This window comes from Crocodylus porosus, unplaced genomic scaffold, assembly GCF_001723895.1.
Source record: "Crocodylus porosus isolate Cpor-Errol unplaced genomic scaffold, CroPor_comp1, whole genome shotgun sequence".
Classification (NCBI taxonomy): Eukaryota; Metazoa; Chordata; order Crocodylia; family Crocodylidae; genus Crocodylus; species Crocodylus porosus.
This window is the reverse complement of record NW_017728886.1, coordinates 251,484,555-251,507,685: the sequence shown is the minus strand read 5'-3', so window position 1 is coordinate 251,507,685 and position 23,131 is coordinate 251,484,555.

The following is a 23,131-nucleotide window of genomic DNA, read 5'->3' as shown; positions in this document are numbered from 1 at the left end:
AGAGACAGTGTTCAAGGCCTTCTGAAAGTCCAGAAAGACTATGTCCACTGCTACCCCTGCATCTAAGGATTTGGTGACCTGGTCGTAGAAGGCCACCAGGTTGGTCTGACAGGACCTGCCACTAATGAACCCGTGTTGATTGCCCCTAAGCATAATCTGCCCTGCTGGCCCCTTGTGGACATGCGCCAGAATAATTCTCTCAAAAAGCTTACCCAGGATTGAGGTAAGACTAAGTGGCCTATAGTTCCCCAGGTTCCCCTTCCGCCCTTTTTTGAAGATGGGAACCACGTTGGCCCTCTTCCAGTCCTCTGGCACCACACCAGAGTTTAAATAGGTTGAACCCGGTAAGGTTCAATCAGCTTGATGAGCTGTTGCCTTGCTCATCAAGAAAGAAGGGTAAATTGTGATGACTTTAGCTAAGGTGAGGAAAGGAGGGCTACTTTCTGCTTTTAACATAGGAGGTGAAGCTATGCTCCCTTCCTTCAAACCTCCTCCCTGGGGAGAAAGCTGTGGGTTGGCCTGATAAGGGACAGCTGCATATACCTTAATGCCATTACTAACTAATATAGTTATTAATTGTTGGATATTGTTCTTTAATTAAAGTAATAGAGGTCTGTAGTTTTGTCAGAGGAGGACATGTGATTTGTTTCCCATATTGCATATATGCATATAGATTAACTGGGTACCCCAATGACATTATCACTATACTGTCTGAGCATTGAGCATACATTTTTCCAGTCCACTGGCTTAAGCAATAAAACTTCTTTCATTTCATGTTTCAACTATGCACATGGTCACATAGTCTATAACTACAAGCTCTTGAAAGTTGTCTAGTCCCAACTGAGCTATTGGGCACCACATCTTTATGTGCATTATTGAACACACATCAGATGTCAAAAACATTTGATCACTTCTTGCCTTGGGCAGATATGAACCCATGTTCTTTCAACTAGTCCTGTCACTAGTACAGCCCCCTACGTTAATTATAAAAACCTTTCTTCACATTTGTTTCTGTTTTTCTCTTGTTCTCTCTCTCCTCTTTTTTTGATATACTGACTTCCCTCTGCACTGCGTGGCTGGTGATATTTGAGATCAGGATACTGATAAATTCTCTAGCATCTGTTCCTGTTTTGGAATGCCGGATCATAGCTGAATGACTTGCCAGAAAATATTAAATATAATCCACAGGACTGGATAATCCAAAAAAAAATATTTTCTTTACTGTTGTAGCTATTCTGTGGAGGTGAGACAGAGCTTGGGGCTTGTTTGCTGGTAGGGGATCCCAATCTTTTTACTTTAGCAGTTGTTGAGGAAAGGAGCCTAGTAAGCTCCATTAAATCTTATTTATGGGGCTAGTTCGCTATGTAGAGCAACCAAGACAAATCCTCGCTCCTGCTGGATTGTTAACAGGACAGAAACCCCAGCCTGAGGTAGTGCCAGTGAAAGGACATAATCCTTTACAGTGCTCTTAATCACTTTTGGATGCTAAAGATGTCACAAGACTTTCTATGGAGACCATCCAGGAGCCACATGGGCAGGGTGCACAGCCAGGTGGACAGGATGGGGCCACGGCCAGGCAGGGGGCTGTGTCTGTTGATGGATCCAGGATCTTAGGGCAGGGACAGTGTGGGGCTGGGTCATGGCAGAGCCAGGGGCATGCGGGCAGTGGATCATGGCTCTGCCCCAGGTCCTGATCCTGTGCTGTCACCACCACAAGATCCTGGGGCCTCCCCAGCCTTGTTCACCCATCTCACTCCTGGCCTGTCTTCCTGTAGCCAGATCCCAGCTGCCTAGCCAAGTGCCCTGCCTGCAGGGTCCCGTCCCTGGTGGTGGGTGCAGGGCAGATGGGCTGGGGTGCCTAGGCAGCAGGGCCAGGTCTGGTGGTGGTGGCAGCTGGAAGGAGCCACTGCTGCTGGGGCTGCCAGGAAATGGAGTCCAGCCCTCAGCCCCACTGCATGTCCAGGGGTGCATGCACCATAGCCTGGCTGGCACCTGGGCAAGGCAGGACTGAGGGATCAACCACAGGCTGGAAAGAATCCCTTGGCAGGCCAGATCCAGCCTGTGGACCATATTTTGCCCACCCTGCTCTATATACCTGTATGCAATGTGGGAGGTAGAATACAAAATCTCTGACTAAACTAGTCCTACTGAACTCTGTGAAGCTACTCTTGTGTGTAAACTCATATGTAAGTGTATGCAAGATTTGGAACTTGCGGGGGCCAAGTGTCTTAGGCACAGGGGTCCAAACTGTGGTGCCTAAATCTATATGAAGCTTCTGAATAAAACTGATCTTATTTGCAACCATGAGGCTTACAGCAGCTCCCAGTTACATCTGGTGGACTGACTGGGCACTAAATATAGACTTAGAGCTTTTTTTGGTTAGGTGCTGAGTCATGGATTCAAGACTCCCACTTTAGCCAACATTTTTCAAAAATAAGGCCTAATGTGGCTATCTGCAATGTCATTTTGCTAAAATACTGCCAGAAAAATTGCAGGAAAATTCCCATTCGTATTTTAATTACAGTATTTATCACTTCTTGCCCTAGTGTTGCTGTACAGTGGCTACCCTGCTCCCAGGTTCCACCTCAGAAGTGGCTGCACTTCAGTGTTGGCTTACATGATCCATATGTAAAGGCTCTGGGCTTATTGAAAGGATGGCATTATTTATTATTATTATTATTATTAACTGTGGACAGATTGGGAGAACATACTAAAGGTGGAGATAACAGGGACCCAGTACCCTGTGACTGCACTGAATTCAAGACACTTTTCATTCCTATTTATGTGGACCCTTACTTTGGCTGTATGTTAGCCCTGAGAAGGCCATCATGAAAAATGGCTCTAACCATTCACAACTACCACCATGCTGAAGCATTTATTGGAGAAACCAGTTTTTTGAAATTGTTTATTGGAGAAGCTACATTTCTTGTGTGTTTTGTTTCCTTATATCTAGTTATTTATTCCATTTTGGATGGTTTCACCCCAAGCATTGTAGCGGTTAAGAATGCAAGGATGTATATAGCTGTCTACAAAATTACATTTTTATTGTGACTAGGTCAACCAGTTTTTGATGGGTATATGGAAAAGGGGTTTCATTATTTCATAGTTGAGAGAGTTGGAATATGAGAAGACAGAATTACTTTTCTTTTTATCTCATTTATCTGTACCACTTTTCAATTCATCTTCACTTGCAGTTTTGCATGAAGTCCAAAATTGTGGCTCTGCAGGGTAATTTCTAAATCTGAATGGCGGCATTGTTTTATTGGTTTTTTTGTACCAAGATTTGTTAACAAAAGTAATTTACTGTCCCATTATATTCATACAAATACAAGCTTTAAAACAGAATAACTTTGTGGAAAAGTATTTAATGTTTACAAGTGCGCTTAACAGAAATAAGGCAGTAAGAAAATTAATGTAACCTATAAAACTCCTGCACTTCTGCTGGGCACTGGTTGGCAGCGAAAAGGGCTGGGTTCACATTTTGGGGTAACTAAATATATTTTACCTTGGCTTGAGCCCCCACCCAGACCACCTTGGAAACACTAAATGAATGACTAGGGTGTCCCACATAAACTAAATCCCATCACAAGCAGGACAAACACAAACACCCACATTTATTACAGGGAATAAAACAAAACAAAAGAAAACATTAAATATAAGTATGGTGTATACATCACTTGCTTCTCAGACCTTAGGGAAATTTGGAAGTCAGTCAGAGGATGCCTTGGAGTCTGATCTGTCTTCTTCCTGAAGTTTCCCTGATTTCCTAAGTAGCATGTTTTCTGAACTCACTCGAGAAGGTGCGTTTTTCATGTGGAGATGAGGGCAGACATTCCACCGTGAAAGGGAAACTGAACTGATTTCCATATAAAGAACAAAGAAATCCCTCCTAAGGAACATGCAGACCTGAGGGGCACAAGGATGTTCCATGCAGGACCTGATGCAAAACCAGCTGAGTCTTTCCACTGACTTCAGTTACTTAGGGTCAGATAGGCAGGACCACCAGACCCACAATGGTACTTGGGTGCCTAACTCCTATTGATTTCAATGGGAATTTAGACACCTAAACATGTGTGAGACTGCAGCCCTTAGTAAATCATGCGCATGGTTGCTGGAGTTTGATAATATAGTTATTGATTTGAGTCCAATCAACACAAAGAATAAATTCCGACCTGAGTGTTGTATCATTTTTGGTTGAGTTTTCTAACTAGTTGTTTGAATTCAGCGTTGATCCTGGGTACAAGGAAAGCATACAGTTCTTAGGTTTCATTTTGGATTTTGATCTTTTGCCTTCACAGACTTCAGAAGAGATTCCCACCTCAAATGAAGGTCACTAAATCAGAACCATGTCTGTGTACATTAAATTCACTCAAGCAAAGTGTTGACCAGGAGGCTGGCTATGAGAACAGTCCTGGTCCTTTCCGTTAATGGAACCGTTTCCTTCTCATTGATGCTCTTCTAGAAGCTCTGTTTTGCAGAAATGTAGCACATGGTTTTAGAGCACTCAAACTGAACACAACATTGTTGCTTGATTCCCCTCCCCCATGCTCTGATGAATTTACACTGGGATTCATTGATTTACTTTGTGAAATTTGTAAGAAAGGAAATTACTTAGAGAGCCGAAAGTATTGGACAGAAGAGACAAATAGCCATGTTAAAATATATTTATCAAATGATAATACAAACCATAGAAATGCATGTAGATTAGTGGGAACTTATATTTCCTGTCTGAGAAGGTATTGAATTCTAAGGCAGTGAACAGTTGTGAGGGAAACGGGAAGGGGGAGAATTTCCCTGGTTCCCCCGCTTACAAATAAATTGTGGGACCACACAACTTTTCACAAGTATCTCTCCATCTGAGCTCCCTTGCAAGGAGAGAGGCTCACAATCTTACATTCTTCACCCATTTCGGAAGTAATGCACTTGATTAAGATTAAGATTTAGTTAAGGTTTTTTTTTTTTTCTCAGTAGAGAACAAGTCATCCTTACAGCTGAGAGCAGGATCACTGCAAGGAAGTCCTAGTCACTGATTGTTTCAATTACATGGATTGTAATAATACACCTAAAGACAGGGGCTGTTTCTGATCTAACAAGAGCCACATTTCCCTTCATATAACTCCACTGATTTCAATGGGGTTGCTGAATTACATCAGTGTGAGGAGAGGATCTGGTCCAGCGTCAGCAACAGAGTCAAGAGTTATTCAATATTTCCATCTGCATGTATACAAAAGCAGAACTGCATATAATAGACCACATAGGATCATGGCTCAGTTTTTCTTACTCCTTCCTGTTAGTTGCATCTGTATGTTCCCTCAGCGTGTAAGTCGCATTCGTTTGGCACAGCCACTGAATGCTAATTTTTTTATGCATAGGTATGATAGAGGAAATGTATGTGAGGTAAGGTGGTAACTTTTATTGGACTATAGTTGGAAGACAGGAGACAAGTTTTCAGGCTTAAATCTTGTGTGTTATTTGCACTCCCATACCCAAATAATGGGCTTCAAATAGCTTCCTCCAATTCAGAGATAATTCTGAGTTCCCAGGAATGTGACTGAAAGAAACAAGGCTTTGGAAATGTGAACACTGTCCACATTAATAGTTAAGGTGGTTTCAACTTTCTGTCTGTGTGGAGAAGTGAATGCAGGACTTTCTAGTGCAATGCAGAAGCACAACACTGAGTACTGCTGGATGTAAAGGGGAATCTGAACCAGGTGTCATAGACCTTCATCGTCTCGCCTGTTGCTAGCTGGAGGTCTGAAAAAGGATCTGTCTTAATTTCCCCTCTGAGTAACACCTACTAAAGTTTTTTCTTTAGTACCCTTTGTCATTATGATTTTCCATGCTGGACCTGTCACACATGCTAGGACAAAATATCAAGGACTGTATAGAAGTATCTATCGTATGTACTGTCCTCCACTGATAACGGCGCATGGTGCTTGAATTTATTATGCAGCCATGTTACATTTCATGGGCTGGCTCCAACCAGGCACCATCACAATAGAGCAGTCAAGTGACTTAAAAGCACAAGAGCCAGCGGGCGGCTGGAGCTAGCCCCTACCTTTGTTATTCATAGACTTCATAGACATTAGGGCTGGAAGGGACCTTGGGAGATCATCGAGTCCAGCTCCCCGCCCAAAGGGCAGGAAGTCAGCTAGGGTCAAAGGATCCCAGCAAGCGTCCAAATGCTTCTTAAAGGCGTCCAGAGTAGGTGCTTGCACCACCTCTGGAGGGAGCCTATTCCAGGCCTTGGGGGCTCAGACAGTAACGAAGTTTTTCCTTATGTCCAGCCTCAAACGGCCTTGGAGGAGTTTGTGAAATCGTTGGGTTTGTTATTATTCTATAAGTAGTGGCCAGGAGGCCTATTTATGGGCCAGGACCCTGGGTGCTGTGCAGACGAAGAACAGTAAGTCCTAAGGAACCGCATATACACTGAATGTAAGATTCAGTAGGTGGTCCCTATGGTACACAGTAATGCTCTGCATGATAGGCACTGGTCTTGGGATGCCAGTGGCCTGAATGTTGTTTAGTTTTGTGTTGCCATCACTGCAAAGGATATGCTTATGGGGAGGTGCAGGAAGGGAGGAAGTGTAAAAATGCTCATTTGAAAATGCAGTAAGTGGGCAGGGGAAGCCGGTACCTGTAGGAAGGAGGGGGGTGAGCTTGGTTCTAATACAGATCAGGACAATCTGGCTGACTGTATGAAATATGGCTGACTATAAAGCATATTGTAAAAGCTTGTCATCGGTGTAATATCCCAGAAAACCTTGGTATAGTTTCAAAGTACACCGTGAAGTTGAAGGCATGAGTTCAGTTTAAAACTACCCAATAACCATGTACCTGGAGTTGGTTAAGAAGGTCTTTTGAGCTGTTGTTTCTGAGCTGGGTCAGGAGGGCAATAAAATTAGAAGCATGGAAATAGGAAGCTAACTCACATATAGTTTGCTTTATAAGCCTGGTGCTGCATGAGTTCAATTCTTGCTGTCCTAAGAATATCTTTTAAATAGAGCCCACCACTAAATTTGTCCTTCCTGAGCAAAACTCAGTGAAACTGAATGGGATTGACAGTGAAGTCACTCTCAGTGCTGTTCATGCAGTTCAGGCTCCTGAGGTCAAAGCTGGCTTTATAAATCCACTGCTGCAGAAAATGGTTCTTAATGCTTCATTGTTGCTAATAGACTGCAATTGCCCCATGTGTGATTAAAAAAATAAAAAGGTACAATAACCATGGAGATTTGAAGACAAGAAAGAAACATTTGTATGTTTGCTTATGTGTGGAAATGTTCCCTTCCGAAAACCTTGCAGCTAATCTTTTTAGCCATGGCAGGAATAGTCAGAACTGTAGCCTGGATTCAGTACCTGAGGGAAATGATGACTAACAGGCTCAACAGAGTTTTTTGTTTGCAGGGTATACTTAAACTTTTGGATGGGGTACCAGATGTTCCTTTGAACAATGCCATCCTTATGATTCAGATCATGGAGGTTGTGTTGTAAGCAAACTAAACTGATTATTTCCCTCCATCACTTACTAAAAAAATTATGGAAAGAAACTTTAGGTGGGCCTGAAAGATAGGGGAGCCTCTAAAGTACTTGTGAATCAGTTTTCCTGGTATAACTGCATCCACATGTGAATTTATTGAAAACATATGTGACTTTGATAAAAGATTACATTTAAAGAAGGGGCTAGAGCAGGGCTACAGACAACAGGGTACTGTGTTTCATCAAACATTGAGCTACACAGTTTCAAATGTTTCATGTTAACAGAAAATGTTTAGATGATTTTAAACAGTGCAGTACTCAGTTTCCATTGGCTAGCTTATCACAGAGCCCTTATGAGCGTTTTCCTTACAGCATAATCCACCAGTGCCATTGATTGGGTTGCTTGCTGGGGGGAAGAAAATAAAGTTACCATGTATTTCCTAGGAAGCATGGTATTGTACATTTGCAAGGTTTAGGACTAGCTGAACTGTCTGGGGAAAAGAAACAACACAAATACAACTTGCCCAAAGATTCATGACTGAACCATCAAAAACTTGCCTTGTGAAAATGTTATAATTATTGCACATTGCAGTTTCTTTTAACCTAATGTCAAAGCGTACTTGGTATAAATTCAGAAGATCAAGATTTTAAGCAGAACGGAAGCTATTTTTTCTAGTAACTAATAGACACTGGAGGTCATGAACCTGTTCAGGGGAAACAAGATGTTTCAGCTAGCTGAGGTCCAGATAATGGAAGTGTTATTGCAAGCAGTCCATTTAAAGCATTTTCTTCACATTGCGTTTAGGATAAAATTGCAGAATACCGTATTTAAGGAATGATTTAACATTCTTTGTGCACCCAGAGCTCTTTGAGAGTTTTACGAATAGCAGGATTGTTTATGATTTGTGTTTTCAGGAGTTTATGAACAGCACTCCTGGCAATCTATGATGCTTAAAAAGAAATGCAATATATTAATCTAATACTCAAGACACCGCTCTTATAAAAAATGTTACTCCCAGAGAGGAAAACTTTGCTTGTGGTTAATGTGTGAGATCCTATACTCACTGAAGTCGAAAGAAAGATTCTGATTTGGATTGAGCTGTGGGCAAGTGGAAACCTTTGGATTCTGGTGGCTGAGCACCGCTCCTAGAGCCAAGGCAGTCATATGCATGACATCTACCCAGCTTGGCAGCTCTTGTTCACTTCTGCTGACAATTGAGCCTGAGCAGAAGGTCAGGATGGGTCATTTGTTACATACAGCAGCTACTCCCTAGCTGGCTTTTGTGAGAAGGCTGAGTACCATAGTAGGGCTCGTGGCCTTTTAACACTGCCTTATGCAGAGCTATTGCCCAGGGTACAGAGCTGCCCTGTTAGACTTCTGGCATAAGAAAAGGGCAGATTATGCTGACAACTAAACTGCATACAAAGCTGCACTCCATTTCTGTACCTCATGCTGCTGTAGGCGATGTGTCTTCTTACTGTAACCTTATCAGTGGCTAGTGTCTTCCAATATGGTTTGGATCCCCTGAGCTTCCAGTTTTGCATACTATTGCAATATAAAAATATGATTATTATTGTTGCTATATGGGCTACAGAAAAAACAAAGGAGTAGCATCATCTGGTTTGTTACAGTTGAACCTTGATTAAGAACTGTAACTTAACTACAGAAAACCAAGGGCTTTGCAACCAAGAGGCGATGACTTACAAATCCTACATGTGGACCTTCTTCCAAACAGGAGAAAAATGAGATGTCAGTTTCTGTGATGCTAGATAAATTACTCCTCTTGTTTATTGTATCAGTTTTGTTTTAAGGAAATGTGGTTCATGATTATTTGTTTTGGACAAATGAATAATCCCTGCATTCCCCAAAGCCTCTAAAGTATTTCCCACTGGCAAGCAAAATGCTCATTAGTGATCTTTCTTTGAATCTATGGTGACCATCATTGTTTAATTTTGAGAAATGAAGACATTGCCTTGAGGGTCTCCGTGTCTTTCACAGGTGGCCTTTTGGATCCCGTGAACTTTTTTAGAAGTAAAATATGCATATAATAGTAATGGCTAACAGCAGACTTAATTCAGTGAAAGTTAAATTTACAGGGGTTGCGCCCACCTCAGTCCTTACAAGCATGGAAAGAAGTTAAGGGGAAAGATTTCTTTCTATATTCCTGTTGCCTAAAACATAATCAATAACACCCTCTGACATACCACAAAATGTTCATAGACTAAAAGGGCAGCAGGGACCATTTTGGTCATACAGCCTCGTCTCCTGCATAACCCAGCCTTAAGTTAATGATTCCATTTCTGTTGAATTAGAGCATGACTTCTGGAACAATAAAAAAATCCAGTCTTGATATAAACATTTCCAGTGATGGTGAATTCACCACATCCTTTTGTAAGTTTTTCCAGTGTTTAATTGTGCCTAGCTTCTAGGCTGAGTGGATCTATCTTCAGCTTGCAGATATTGTGCCTTGTTAGAGCTCTGTCTGTTAGATGGAAGATTCCTGATTTAGTGGAGTGTTGTTTCCCATGTAGGTACTTACAGGCTGAGGTCAAGTCACCCCTTAATCTTCTCTCTGTTAAACTGAGCAGATGGGGCTTTCAAGCTAACCAATATAAGGCATGATTTTGAATCCTTTAACCAGTTATTCCTTTGTATCCTCCTCATCTTACCAATGTGATTCTTGAACTGTGGGTGCCAGAATAGAATCTGTATTCCAGGAATGATTGTATGGTGCTAGATACAGAAGTACAGAACCTCCCTATTCCTACTCCGTTATTTCCCTTTTCATAAAACCAAGAATTACATTAGCTTGTTTTGCCATAGCATTGCACTGGGTGCATCTACATATTCATTTGATCCAGCCTAAGTTTACTCTGGTGTAAGCTACTTTGGAGTTAGAACTTTTGGGCAGACGTTGGCACATGCGGGGATTAGGGAGCAGATTTTCTGCTCTTCGCACCAAATTTCCAGCAGCCCTGCGATTGGACCCTGCTGCCACAGGGGGAGCTCTAGGCTACCCTGGGTGCTAGCCCAGAGGCTGGCAGGGAGCACTGGGCCAGGAGACAGCTGTCTTCTAGCCCCAGGGGGCTGCCTGCTGCTGGGGAGGGGGACAATGTTCCCCTGCCCTGGCAGGAGGGATCTCCTGGCCTGGCTCTCTGATCAGGGGCAGGAGACTTGGAAAGAGCTGCAGGGGAGGGGCAGGTCTCAGCCCCCTGCCCTGATCTGCCAGTGGGGCACCTAGCAGCTAGCTTGCTGCTACCTGCTCCACCAGCGGATCGGGGCAGGGAGCTGCCACCCCTGCAGCTCTTTCCAAGCCCCGTGCCTCAATCACCCGATGGGAGAATAGGGCTGCGACCTGTCCGTGACCAGGACAGCTCCCAGCCCCTGCCCTGCATGCTGCCCAGAAGCTGAGCAGCTTGTTCCCCACACAGGTCTGTGAGCATGGAGCTGGGCAGAAGGAACAGGCTGGGGAGCTTGTTCTCTGCCCAGCTCCGTGAGTGTGGAGCAAGCTCCCCAGCCTGTTACTCCACCAGGGAGCACCTAGAGTCAGCTCTGTAACTGTGGGGCCAGTGCTGGGAGATAAGGGTCCCACCGCATTCTTGCAAGCAAGCTGAAGAAGTGTGGGTTGGATGAATGGATTGTAAGGTGGATAGAAAGCTGGCTGGATCAGCATGCTCAATGGATGGTAATCAATGGCTCAATGTCTAGCTGGCAGTCAGTATCAAATGGAGTGTCCTGGGGTTGGTCCTGAGGCCGGTTTTGTTTAATATCTTCCATAACAGTCTAGAAGGTGGGATGGAGTGCACCCTCGGCAAGTTTGCGGATCATACCAAGCTGGGAGATGTAGTAGATACACTGCAGGGTAGGGCTAGGGTTCAGAGTGACCAAGATAAACTGGAGGACTGGGCCAAAAGAAATCTCTTGAGGTTCAACAAGGACAAGTGCAAAGTCCTGCACTTAGGATGGAACAATCCCATGCACTGCTATAGCTTGGGGACTGCCTGGCTAAGTAGCAGCTCTGCAGAAGAGGACCTGGGAGTTACAGTGGACAATAAGATGGGTATGAGTCAGCAGCATGCCCGTGTTGCCAAGAAGGCTGACAGCATACTGAGCTGCATTAGTAGAAGCGTTGTCAGCAGATTGAGGGAAGTGACTGTTCCACTCTATTTCGCACTGGTGAGGCCACACGTGGAGTACTGTGTCCAGTTTTGGGCCCCCCACTGTAGAAAGCCTGTGGACAAGTTGGAGAGAGTCCAGCTGACAGCAACAGAAATGGTTCAGGGGCTGGGGCCCACACGCCGCACAGCTTAGAGGGAACGCTGCTCATAAATGTGGGCTTTCAAGTGCCCGCCCCATGCGGAGTGCCTCTGGATGTCGGCCCTGCCTCAGAGTGCCACAGGGTTGCTCACCTCCTGCTGAGTCCAGTTGGGACCCTGGGCACTTGGGATGGGCATGGGCAGAGCTAGGGCTCAATGGGGACAACGTGCTGGACTGGCTCTCCATGCCGGCTCTCTGGGCACCCGTGCGGCTGTCCCTGAGATGCTGGTCCTCGAAGGCTGCCAGCAGCACACAGGAAAGGGCATGGCCAGGGATGAGGAATCACATGGCAGAGGCGCTTCAGCACAATGCCTGTAGAGACAGAGCTGGGGTTGGGGAGCAGCATAGAGAGAAGGGCCACAGAGAGCAAGGCCAGCAGCCCTGTGGGGAATCTCAGGGTTGCAGCCCTTTGCAGTACTCACCTGTGGCCAAAGAGGAGCTCCGGCTAGGGAACAGGACAGGCAGAGGCTGCCTGGGTCCTGGCCAGGGAGGCACGCGGGACCTGGTGGGCTCCTGCAGACAGCACTAGCTCCTTCAGGCTCCCTGTGCTGTGTGCCTGCAAGCACAAAATGGCTGGAAGCTTTTATAGCTTGCAGCTAGGGGCTGCCAGAGAGCAGCTCAGCCCTGGAGAAGGAGAGGCAGCCAGCCCGGAGCCTTCATATGTGCTTTAAGGTGCTTTAACTAATTGCACTTAAATTTTGATACTTGCTTTATGTGTGTAATTAGCCTAAAATCGCCATTTTTAAGGCACATTAAAGAGTAATGGGCATTAAAAGCCCACATGTAGACATGCCCACTGTGTACTGTATTTAGTGTTAGCATTTTGGAAGATGAGATTTGAATGGCACATTGCTTTAATTTGGGAGTGGGAGACTATGCTTATAACTGGGTCTTTTACATAAAACATTCATTTTGGGTTTAATTAGTCTCAGTAGAGAACTCTTTGAAAATCCTTTTGACTATAAATTCTCATGTTAGTTTGTATGCTCTCTATGCTGGTAGCTTTGGTTTAAATTATACATCTTTTAGATATATTTAGCTTATTTTTTATGCTAGTTGGGAAAGGAAATGTTTGCATTATTTTTTTTTCTTTCTCAAAACACAGTTTTATTAATTTCACCTTTCCTATCTCTGAATGCCATCATCAGTCACTGCACGGGGGAAATCATATGATTCCCTAGTTTAATCTGTTGTCTTTGGTATTTAAATAAGATGATGGAAAATGCAATACAGGCAGCACGCCTGGGGAACAACTGCTCTTCTGCCTTCGAGATTTGGGCATGTCACAACCATATGGCTGACCTAGAACCTTTGGGTTCTCATTCTCTCTTCAAACAGTCTTTTTAAAACCCATTTATCTTTTGGGTCACATTTTTTCATATTCATATAGTGCAATAGGTCTACTCTAAAGCCCAAAGCGTTGGAGCTTTGGGTTCACATCCAATCAGAGTCTACCAAAATCATTTATTGCCATCTGCTATTTCAGTTGAGTTATTGGTTCACATTAAAGTAACACCATGTCTGCTTGTATACCTACTACCTGTCTACTAAATGGTTTTAGAAAACAAACATTTTGGATAATTGTCTGCTTGCTTTCCGCATCCATCAATTTGCAAGTGAGACAACTTACATTTAAGGTAAATTAAAGAAATGCACCCACCCCACAAGCTTCACTGTCCTAATTTGTGAAAATGAGGTAATGGTATTTGACCTTTTCTCATGGGACAGTGCAACATTATTGTATCCATGTTGTAAATCCCTGAGACCAGTAGATGGGAGCTGTTATTATAGTAAAGATAATATATAGCTTATATATCAGAAACTGATGTCCAGTTGTTTGACACCCTGCAAAAATTCTGCAAACCAGGTGTTTCATAGTTTGAGACACAGTAGTCTCCCTGTTCAAGTTACCTGATCTAATCTCTGCCAACATTTGAAGGTAGACGTAAGGGGAGGATCCCACCCCCTTACAATGAAGCACTGCAGGTACCATAACTAAACTGCTAAAATAGCTGTTTCCTATGCTTGCCTTTGACTGCTTTTGATGTCTGCTAGTCTTTTCACTTCATCTCAAATCGCTAAAATAAACAAGATTTCACTCTGTACCAAAGACAGTGGGGCGGGAATTTGCTATTAAAATTATTCTTAAACAGATTATAGTGACATTGAAATGTATTTTGTTGAATAAATACACTAATTTAAAAGCAATGTCGGGCACTTCTGTATATGTCCATTCCCACCTGTGTCTACTGCCCCAACACAGTAAGAAGAAATGTGTTGTACAGGGATAACTATACCAGCGGTGAGAGAGCTTTCACTTCCAGCAGCATTTGTTAGCTGTCTACAGAACCTTTTACAAAGGAAAGCTCCCCTTACTGCATTTTCCGTAGGGACTTTCTGCAGTAACTGGGGCGGTCTATCACTGGTCACCGCTATTCATTGTTGAAGGCTTTTCACCATCTGGACCACCTATGAGAAAATGTTTTCTTAAAGACTGCACGATTAAGGAACAGGGATTTACACCTCAGTCCCCAAGGTAAATACCAGATGGCAAATGGCTTGTTTTCACTTGATGATTCAGTCGCTCTGAATCAGGTCTCCTGAAGTTGCTGGGACCTAATTTCTATTCAGCTTTTTCATTTTTCAAGTGACAGAGTTCATTTCATGCCCTTTTCTTTAAAACTATTTTCTGTCTTTTCATGTTAGAAGTAAAATGATGCATTTCTTTCTGGAGTCACCCTAGCCATACTTCTCATAGTCTTCAGTATTTCTTCATTTGTTATGGGCCTGATTCTGCAGCATTTACCAGCAGGAATAGTTTTCTTGCACAGGAAGTTGCATAGAAGTCAGCGAGGCAACATGCAAGGAGAAGGCTACTCATGCGAGTGTTACAGAATCAGACTCTTAAAACTGTGGGGCAAGTAATCGGGCACTGCAGTTAAGGTCACCATCCACCTTCCAGTCCAGCCTTTGACGCTCACTCTTTGTGCTCAGAACTTTTCAAACTATCTTTTTTGGGGATATCAGTTTCCATACCTTGCTTTATCTTAGAGGTACTTCTTTTTTTTTTTCAAGAGCTTGAATAAAGTGGCTCAATCTGTTTTGAAGATTACCTGGCATGTTCACATACCCTTTTCCTCTATTCCAGACAAAGATGTCTGGATGAATTTGCATTACGTGGAATTACAATCCAAGGCTGATCCTGAAAATGCATGTAGTCATGTGAACAATCCAACCGATTCCCGTAGGGCTACTCATGTGTTCCAAAGACTGGGGTTTGAATTTGAAGAAAATCAGGTTAGTAAATTTTTTGGATACTTTAAAATTTTTAGTATTCTGTTAATAAAGTAAAAAAAAAACAACTATTGCCATCTTGGGTGTTGATAGGATGGCATGTGCCATATGTATATTTTATAAACAATTCTGTGCTACAGAATTCTAAATTAAATGTCAAATAATTTAAAGGGAGATCATAATTTGTGAGGTACATGGGTAGGCAAGACTTATGAGGAGAGCCTGAAAGAACTAGGGTTATTTGGCTTGGAGGTGGGATTTTATAACAGTCTTCAAAAGCAGGTAAAACAGACAATGGGCTGGGATGGTTTAATAGGGGATGATCCTGCCGTGAATGGAGGGCGGGACTAGATGATCTGTGAGGTCCCTTTCAGCTCTACTTTTCTATGGTCCTCTGATCATGAGTCTTTCTTCCTATTTAGCATATGTGCTATAACAGGGGGCAGGCAGTTATTTCAGACGGAGGGCTGCTTACTGAGTTTTGGCAAGCCATCGAGGGCCACATGACAGGCAGCCAGGGGCAGATAAATATTAATTTTCTAAATTTTCTAGGGCCCCATGGGCTGGATAGACTGGCCTGGCAGGGCACATCTGGCCCGCAGGCTGCATTTTGCCCACCCCTGTGCATAACCAGAATAGTGTATTTCCAGCGTTTGTATTGAAGAGGCTCACTCCTACATCTACTGAAATTCCATTGCCATCAGTGGAGGCAGGAATGCAGGTTACTTCTAAGATCCTACCATAATCTTTAAAATATACTGACAATTTTCATTTTTAAAGTTTTTGATAAAAGTGATTTAGGTGTTGATTGAGCAAGGTAATTAAGGACACAAACAATCATAATTGAACTTAACTAGAATTACTCCCATGCTTAAAATTAGGCATGAGCTCAAATAACTTGTTAAAGTATAGCCTTCTTGAAATGTGGGGCCCAGAACTAGACATAATCTTTCAGTTGAGGCATCACCAATGCTGAAGAACGAAAGAATTGCTTCCCTTGATTTGTAAGTGACACTCCTGTTGATACAACGCTGTATGTTGTTGGGTTTTTTTGTAACAAGAGCATACTGATGGTTCATATTTAGTTTATGGTCTAATGTAACCCCCCCAGGTCTTTCTCTGCAGTATTGCAGCCTAGCCACTCATTCTCCAGTCTGTGTTTGTGCATGTGACTTTGCACTTGTCCTTGTTGAATTTCATTTGGTTGACTGAGGACCATTTTTCTAAACCATCCAGATCATTATGGATTCAATCCCTGCCCTCCAGAGTGTCTGCAATGCCACCCAATTTGGTGTCATCCACACATTTGCTAAGTGTGCACTCAATCCCACCATCCAAATAATGAAGATACTAAATGACACTGAACCCAGGACAGACCCCTGGGGAATCCCACTTGATCCTCCCTCCCAGCTAGACATTGGGACATTAATGACTACACATTGATTATGATGATCCAATCAGTTATGTATCCACCTTACAGTAAAAGTATGCAGCAGCTCACCAGGGTGAGGAAGTGCAGGAGGTGGAGGCTGTTTGTCCAGAGGATTGCCAGGAAAGTGGCTGCTGCCCCACCCCTCACTGCTGATTGGCTGTGAGGGCTGCCTATCATGTGGCTCTGCCCCTCTCCAGTGGTGAGGGGCAGGGCTGCTTGATGGACAGCAACTTGCAGCCCATCAATAGTAAGAGGCAGGGCCACATGACCAGAAACCTCAATGGCCAATCAGCAGTGAGGGGTGGGGCCACCAGGACCACTTGGTCAATCAGAAGCGTGGGGGAGTGCCATGCTTTGCCTGCGGTATGGTTGTCCAGGACTGTGTTTTGCCCATGGAATCACTAGGCAGCCCCTGCGAATTAGGTAGGTCCCTGCACATAACATATGCCATTGTGCTGAAGAGGCCCTAGGTTTTCTTAGTAGATAAGGATGATCCCTTTTGGAGTTAGGAAGGACTACAGTCACTTATGCATGCAAACAAGGGGTTTCAGTGAATTTGCAATGTTATATTTGCCATGTGGTTTATGAACAATATTTATTTTTCCTAGGGTAGTTTATCCCTCTTTAAAAGATCACACAATCTAGACCAAAGGAGAGGAACATGATATTAACCTGAAGGCTTGTTAAGCTGCAATGTGGTTATAAATTTTGTGGAGTTTCTTTGTATTTACAACAACTGCCGAAACAGATCTAATCCTTTAAGGCTTCAAGATGTACATTTCCTGGCTTGTGAACAGGCACTTTTCCATACTGGAAAACAATGCTGTATATTTTCCATATACAGTACAGCCTTATTAGAAGAAATGGGTAAAGTACATTTTTGGGAGATAACATGAAGCAAAAGGAATATGAATTAAATGGAAAAGTCAAATCATCTGCCCTGGGCGCTCTAATTCCTCTTGAAATAGCATCATTCACAAATACTAGGATGTAATTTGCATTGACTGGGAGAAGCAAAACAATAAATTAACAGAGGAACTATTTTAAAGACTAGGCTAGTGAAGCAGTAAAATAATTTTAAGTATGGGCATAGTTATTTTTATATAAATGCAATTATACCTGAACTGCTTTATATCTGTATAGCATAGTTCAGGGATAGGCAACATTTTTTGGCTGGAGTGCCGAAAAACACCATAATGCCTACCTCGGAAGGTGCCGGAGTGCCAGCATGGCAGAAAAACAAAACGAGGGCAAGGGGTACATGGCAGGATGCCCTGCTCATGCCCCTTGCCCCCCACACAAAGCCCCTGGCCCACAGCTCTGCTGCCCCTTGCCCCCCACCCAAAGCCCCTGCCCCCAGCCCAGGCTCTGTGGCTGCCAGCAGCTACCCTGGACCGAGATAGCTGCAGGAGCCTGGGCTGCTCCCAGCAGGGCTTGCGACATCCCAGCTAACTGCTGGGAGCAGCCTGGGATCCCGGCTAGAAGCAGCTCCCCAGAGCCGGGGCTGGCTGCAGCCGGGAGGCTCCAAACAGCCGTGCTGGGATCCGGCATCAGCTCCGGACCGGCGCGTGCAGGTGCGCCTTGGAGCAGGCAGTGGGGGAGGGGCCTGAGGCAGCGCAGCCCTGGTCTCCCCCTTGCTCCCGGCACAGAGGTGATGAGCCCTGTGGAGCTGTTTGCACTGTGCCTACTGCTTGCTGCAGCTGCCCAGAGCCCAGGCTGCCTACAAACAGCTGTGCCGGGCTCATCACCTCCATGCCTGGAGCTGGGAAGAGACTGGGGCTGTGCTGCCTCAGGCCCCTTTCCCGCCGACCACTCCAAGGCGTGCCTGCACGTGGCGGTGTGGAGCTGAGGCCGGATCCCAGCACAGCTGTTTGGAGCCTCCCGGCTGCAGCCAGCCCCGGCTCTGGGGAGCTGTCGCCAGCTGGGATCCTGGGCTGCTCCCAGCAGTTAGCTGGGATGCTGCAAGCCCTGCTGGAGCAGCCCGGGCGCTGTCACTGGCAGCAGCTACCCGGAGCTGGGGCTGGCCACGGCATGCCAAGAAAATGGCCCTGGCATAGTCCCTTATTCCCCACCATTCTTCCTAGTGAAGAAAACCCTGGGTGCAGAGACCAGAACCCAGTGCCATTTCTCCCAGGGGAGTGCCTTCTTCACTGAGCTATAGAGGAGTGCTGTTGTTCTCCTGTGGTTCCTGTTCCCAATATGATTATTCATTTTATCTATGAGCTCCTTTATATATAAACAGTTTTGAAGCACAGATCAGAACCCAGGATTCCCTCTTTTAGACATGTGCAGAGGCTCAGTCACTGAACTCTCATGTCTACTCTGTTATAATGAGAAATGGCCTCAGACTCACCATTTGACTCTGGACCAAAACATTTCCAAAATCTGAGGCCATATGGACTCATGATTTTGGTGTGGGCCATCTCCAGTGATAATGGGATGACTAAATGAGTTTTTAGAATCTGTTAGACATTGTGCTCAGTGATATTTTTAGTTTTCCTGTGGTTTGAATGATATATGCGGTACTATAAAAACATGACTTTTCACTCATTTATATTTTAGAAAATTGGAAGCACATGAAAAATAAACCAAATTATGAGGATGTAGTTAAGAAATAAGATGTGGATAAGGTAGCTAGTGTGAAAACTTTTATTGGACCAAGAAATATGTTAAGAAGAATGCACAAGCTTTCTTGGCCAAAAAGTTAATTTGAATAAGGGATTTTTCTTTTGGATGGGAGGACTGTATAGTTAATAACCTTATGTTGGTGCAATGAAGAGGGTTGGTTTTTGTATTTAGCACTGGTTCAGTTAAAATAACAATGGAAAGAAACATTTTCTTTCTAAGATCTTTGGTCTGAGAACATATTTATGTGTGAAAAGAAGACTTTATGCACTTATTGGTATAAGATACTGTTTAAATGAGAGTGGAAATGCTAGTGTTTAAAGTTTCCATCCTTTGCAGAACAGGTCCTTTTTACAATATTGTAAGAAACTGATGTTTAGTTCTTCCTCTACTTACCAGTCATGTCCTGAGTTCGGAGTCTTGTGTTTCCATTGGTATCTGTAAACACAGTAGGGCATGCAGTTTCTCGCACTCTTTAGGCAATGGCAATGGCAACAGGCTTATGAATGCTGAAAGAACCTAAACCTGGATCCTATTTATTTTCTGTACGCAAACTGAATCCTTTTGTTTCTAGCTTTAAGGAAGCTAACAACATGATTGGTAGAATTTCTGTTTGATTTCATACTCTTCTGTAATAGTCTTTTGCACTTGGATGGGATTTGAAATACGGTAGAAACGATTTACAGCATAAGTAGGCAAGTAATCTCTGAAGTGTGTGAGTATTGGCATTACCAGCAGGAAAGAGAAACAGTGATTCACATGATTTAATGGAAGGCTGGGCTGAATAAGGACTGAGTAGGTGTTCTAAATAGTTCCCTGTAGACAGGAACAAGGACGAACAAAGAACATCTGAGGCAGAAAGGAATAAACTTGTGTATGGAAAGCACAAAAACTCTGTAAACACCAGAACAGTTTTATTTATCTAAAAAGACTGCTCATTTGGAAAACCTCATGGGATACACATCTTGTTTGCATGAGAGTCCTAGCCATAAAGAAAAGAAAAAAAAAGATGCATATAGCTGTGAAATATGGAAAGAAATGCTGTATTCTTGACACAACAAAGCTTTAGTCAGGTTTCATTGTTGGAAGAAACACAACTGGTGAGACCTTGGGAACTGTAGGAACTAGGAATATATATATATATATGGGACCCAACATGGGTTTCAGTAGTAAGAGCAAACATGGAGATAATTGTTAAGGAAATTCACATTAACATTTATTGGAAGAGAGGGAAGGAGAGAGGACTCCTTAGTCCCAGGAGTTTTGTCACAAGTGTCACAGACACACCAAAATAAACCCATACAATCTAACTAAACAGTGCACATGAGTAACTTCATTTTTGAACTAAAAGTCATGGGGTTACTGTTTGTGGGACTGAGGCCTTGGATGGCAGTATGTTATTGTCATGCCTATATGATAAAGTCTGGGACTTCTAGGAAACGACTGTGGAAGATACTTGAGTAGAAAGAGAATTTTCATTGAACTCACTGGAACTAGTAAATCATCTAAAGGTTTTGCCACATTGGAGAGGCAGTTTTAGATTTTATAAACTTTATTTTTATGAAATTTGAATGTAGGGCCAAATGTTACCCGTCCATGCTTATATGTGGATAGTATAAATAATTGTCATTACTTTATCTATAAAAATTTATCAAGAATAAAACTTGACATACAAGCTTTCATTGAAAAAAATTATCACAAATGAGTCAATTCTGAAGATGTAAGAGAAATACAAAAATCCAGGTTGTGAGTTAAGGAATCCTTTTACATTTAAAAATATAGTTCTTGAATCTGAAATGCCATTATTTCATGACAGACTGATGCCTCTGGGAGGTTTAGATAAAAATGTTAAAATGACTGAGGAAGTAGCCTTCTACAACTTGTTATTACATCTTCTCAGTGATTTGTTTCCAACAAAAATTTCGTAAATATTTTGAGAATCTGGGCTTGAGTTGTCCCTATGTAACAGCTGCATTTCACAATTCAATAAAATGGCTCCAAAGGAGCCACTGTGGTCTCAAATCAGTTACCAGCATTTAAAAACTCTACTGATGTGATGATAGACCATAATCCTTATTGTGAGTCATTATGGCATCTCTGTAAATAGCATATCATTACAGCAAATATAACTTACTTACTGTAAAGAATTTTTATGGCATGTTCCTGGAAGTTTCATTCATTTGGGCAGTATTTGTTCAGCCAGGCATTCCTTGCCTGTGAGAAGACTCCTAGACTTCCACTTTCTGGATGTAAAAGGGAGCTACACATTCATAGTAAATTTGTGTACTATATGATTATCCATGTAGGGCAAAGGCTTAAGTGACTGCAAGATAGAAATTTTATGTACTTTCTTAGCATTACGCATAAGTGGAGTCTGGTTGAAATTAAGTGAGTGCAGATTTTTTGCAGAACTATAAAGATTTTACTTTGGCAACAGACTTTTACATCCTGCAAAATTGTCATTCCCTGAAGAAGGGTTTGCATGTCCCTGAAGACATTTCACAGGCGACTGAGAATACTGAAAGTATGTGTTGTATTGATGTGGGCTTTAGACAGGACCTCACCTTGCTAAACTGCTTCTGTGGCACTCCTGAAGGGCACCACCCAGGATGCTGCACATGCTTGCTTTCCTTCTGCATGTGCCAGATGCAGAAATTAGGAGGTGAAGCTGCCTTAAAGGCACTGTTCTTGCCGTCAACTTAAAGCTTGCAGGGGATAGAACTTGAGTGGGGTGGCAGGCAGCGGGGGATGCCTTCAAGATCGCTTCACTGTCGCACATCCAGGTTTAGTGTATGAATATGGGTATGTTAACAGGGGCTGCATCTACATGAAACGCTGACTGCCCAGTAGCCCAATACTGCTGCGCAGTAGTGTTGCATGGCAAAAACTGTGATGTAACACTACTGCGCAGTATCATCACAAAAAGGGTATTCATTGGCACTACTGCACAGCAACTTGGGTTACTGTGCAGTCATTTAGTTCTTGTTTATAAAAGCACTAAATAAATGTTCAGTAATGACTGTGCAGTCAGCATCTCGTGTAGATGCAGCCAGGGTGTTTCTCACTGCACTTGGGAGCACCCTGGAAACATTGTAGACACCCCAAGACATGTTGGAAAAACTCCTTTTTGTTTCTCTTTTTTGTCCTTTCATGCAGCTTCTTTATGCTTCAGTCCAGTGATTCTCAACCAGGGTGCTGTGGCACCCTGGCTCCCTTATGATCCTTTCAAGGGTGCTGCAGGATGCTAGGCGTGCAAACATAATTCACAAGATAAACCCAGAGATTTCAAATGGAAATTCATAGTATTTAAACCATTCTTCCATGTGGTGGTCTTTCTGAATTCTTTGCAACAGAAGAATTGCACTATTATTCTTGTATTGTCAAAATGAGTGAAAACTAAAAGTGGGCATTTTCCAAGGGGTGCCTCAAGTCTAAAAAAGTTAAGAACCATTGCTTTAGTGTGAAGAATAGTAGGCTGTGGGTGAAAAAGACATGTTTTTTAAAATCAAAATCTAAACATTTAGGGCAATTGGGCAATTTATGGATTTAATTAGGCTCAAGACTGGCTCTTTTGAGTAACAAAGTGCTACCATAAACTATTCAGAGGAGGTTTGGTCAATATTTGCTTGCATACTGCACTTCATCACTACCATTCTGGGTTTATTTATTGGATTTTTTCTGTGTCCCATAGAGGGAAAACACAAAGTACAAATTCTCTTTTCAATTTCTTATTAGGAAATCCTCTGTCAACATTTAAGGTTCTTTCCACTATGAAGTGAGATCCTATTACATGCTTTTAACTCCGACATTTTAGAGAAAAAAATAGAACCATCCATGTGGTAATGAAATCCAACCCTAGTCTATTTGGAGATGACAGGTGTCAGAAAGGTTATCAACTCTGAGCAAATGTATCAACACACATCATATTTGTGGGAACACTGAAGAAATACAATCAACTTGGATCATTTCCTCTACACATCTATGTT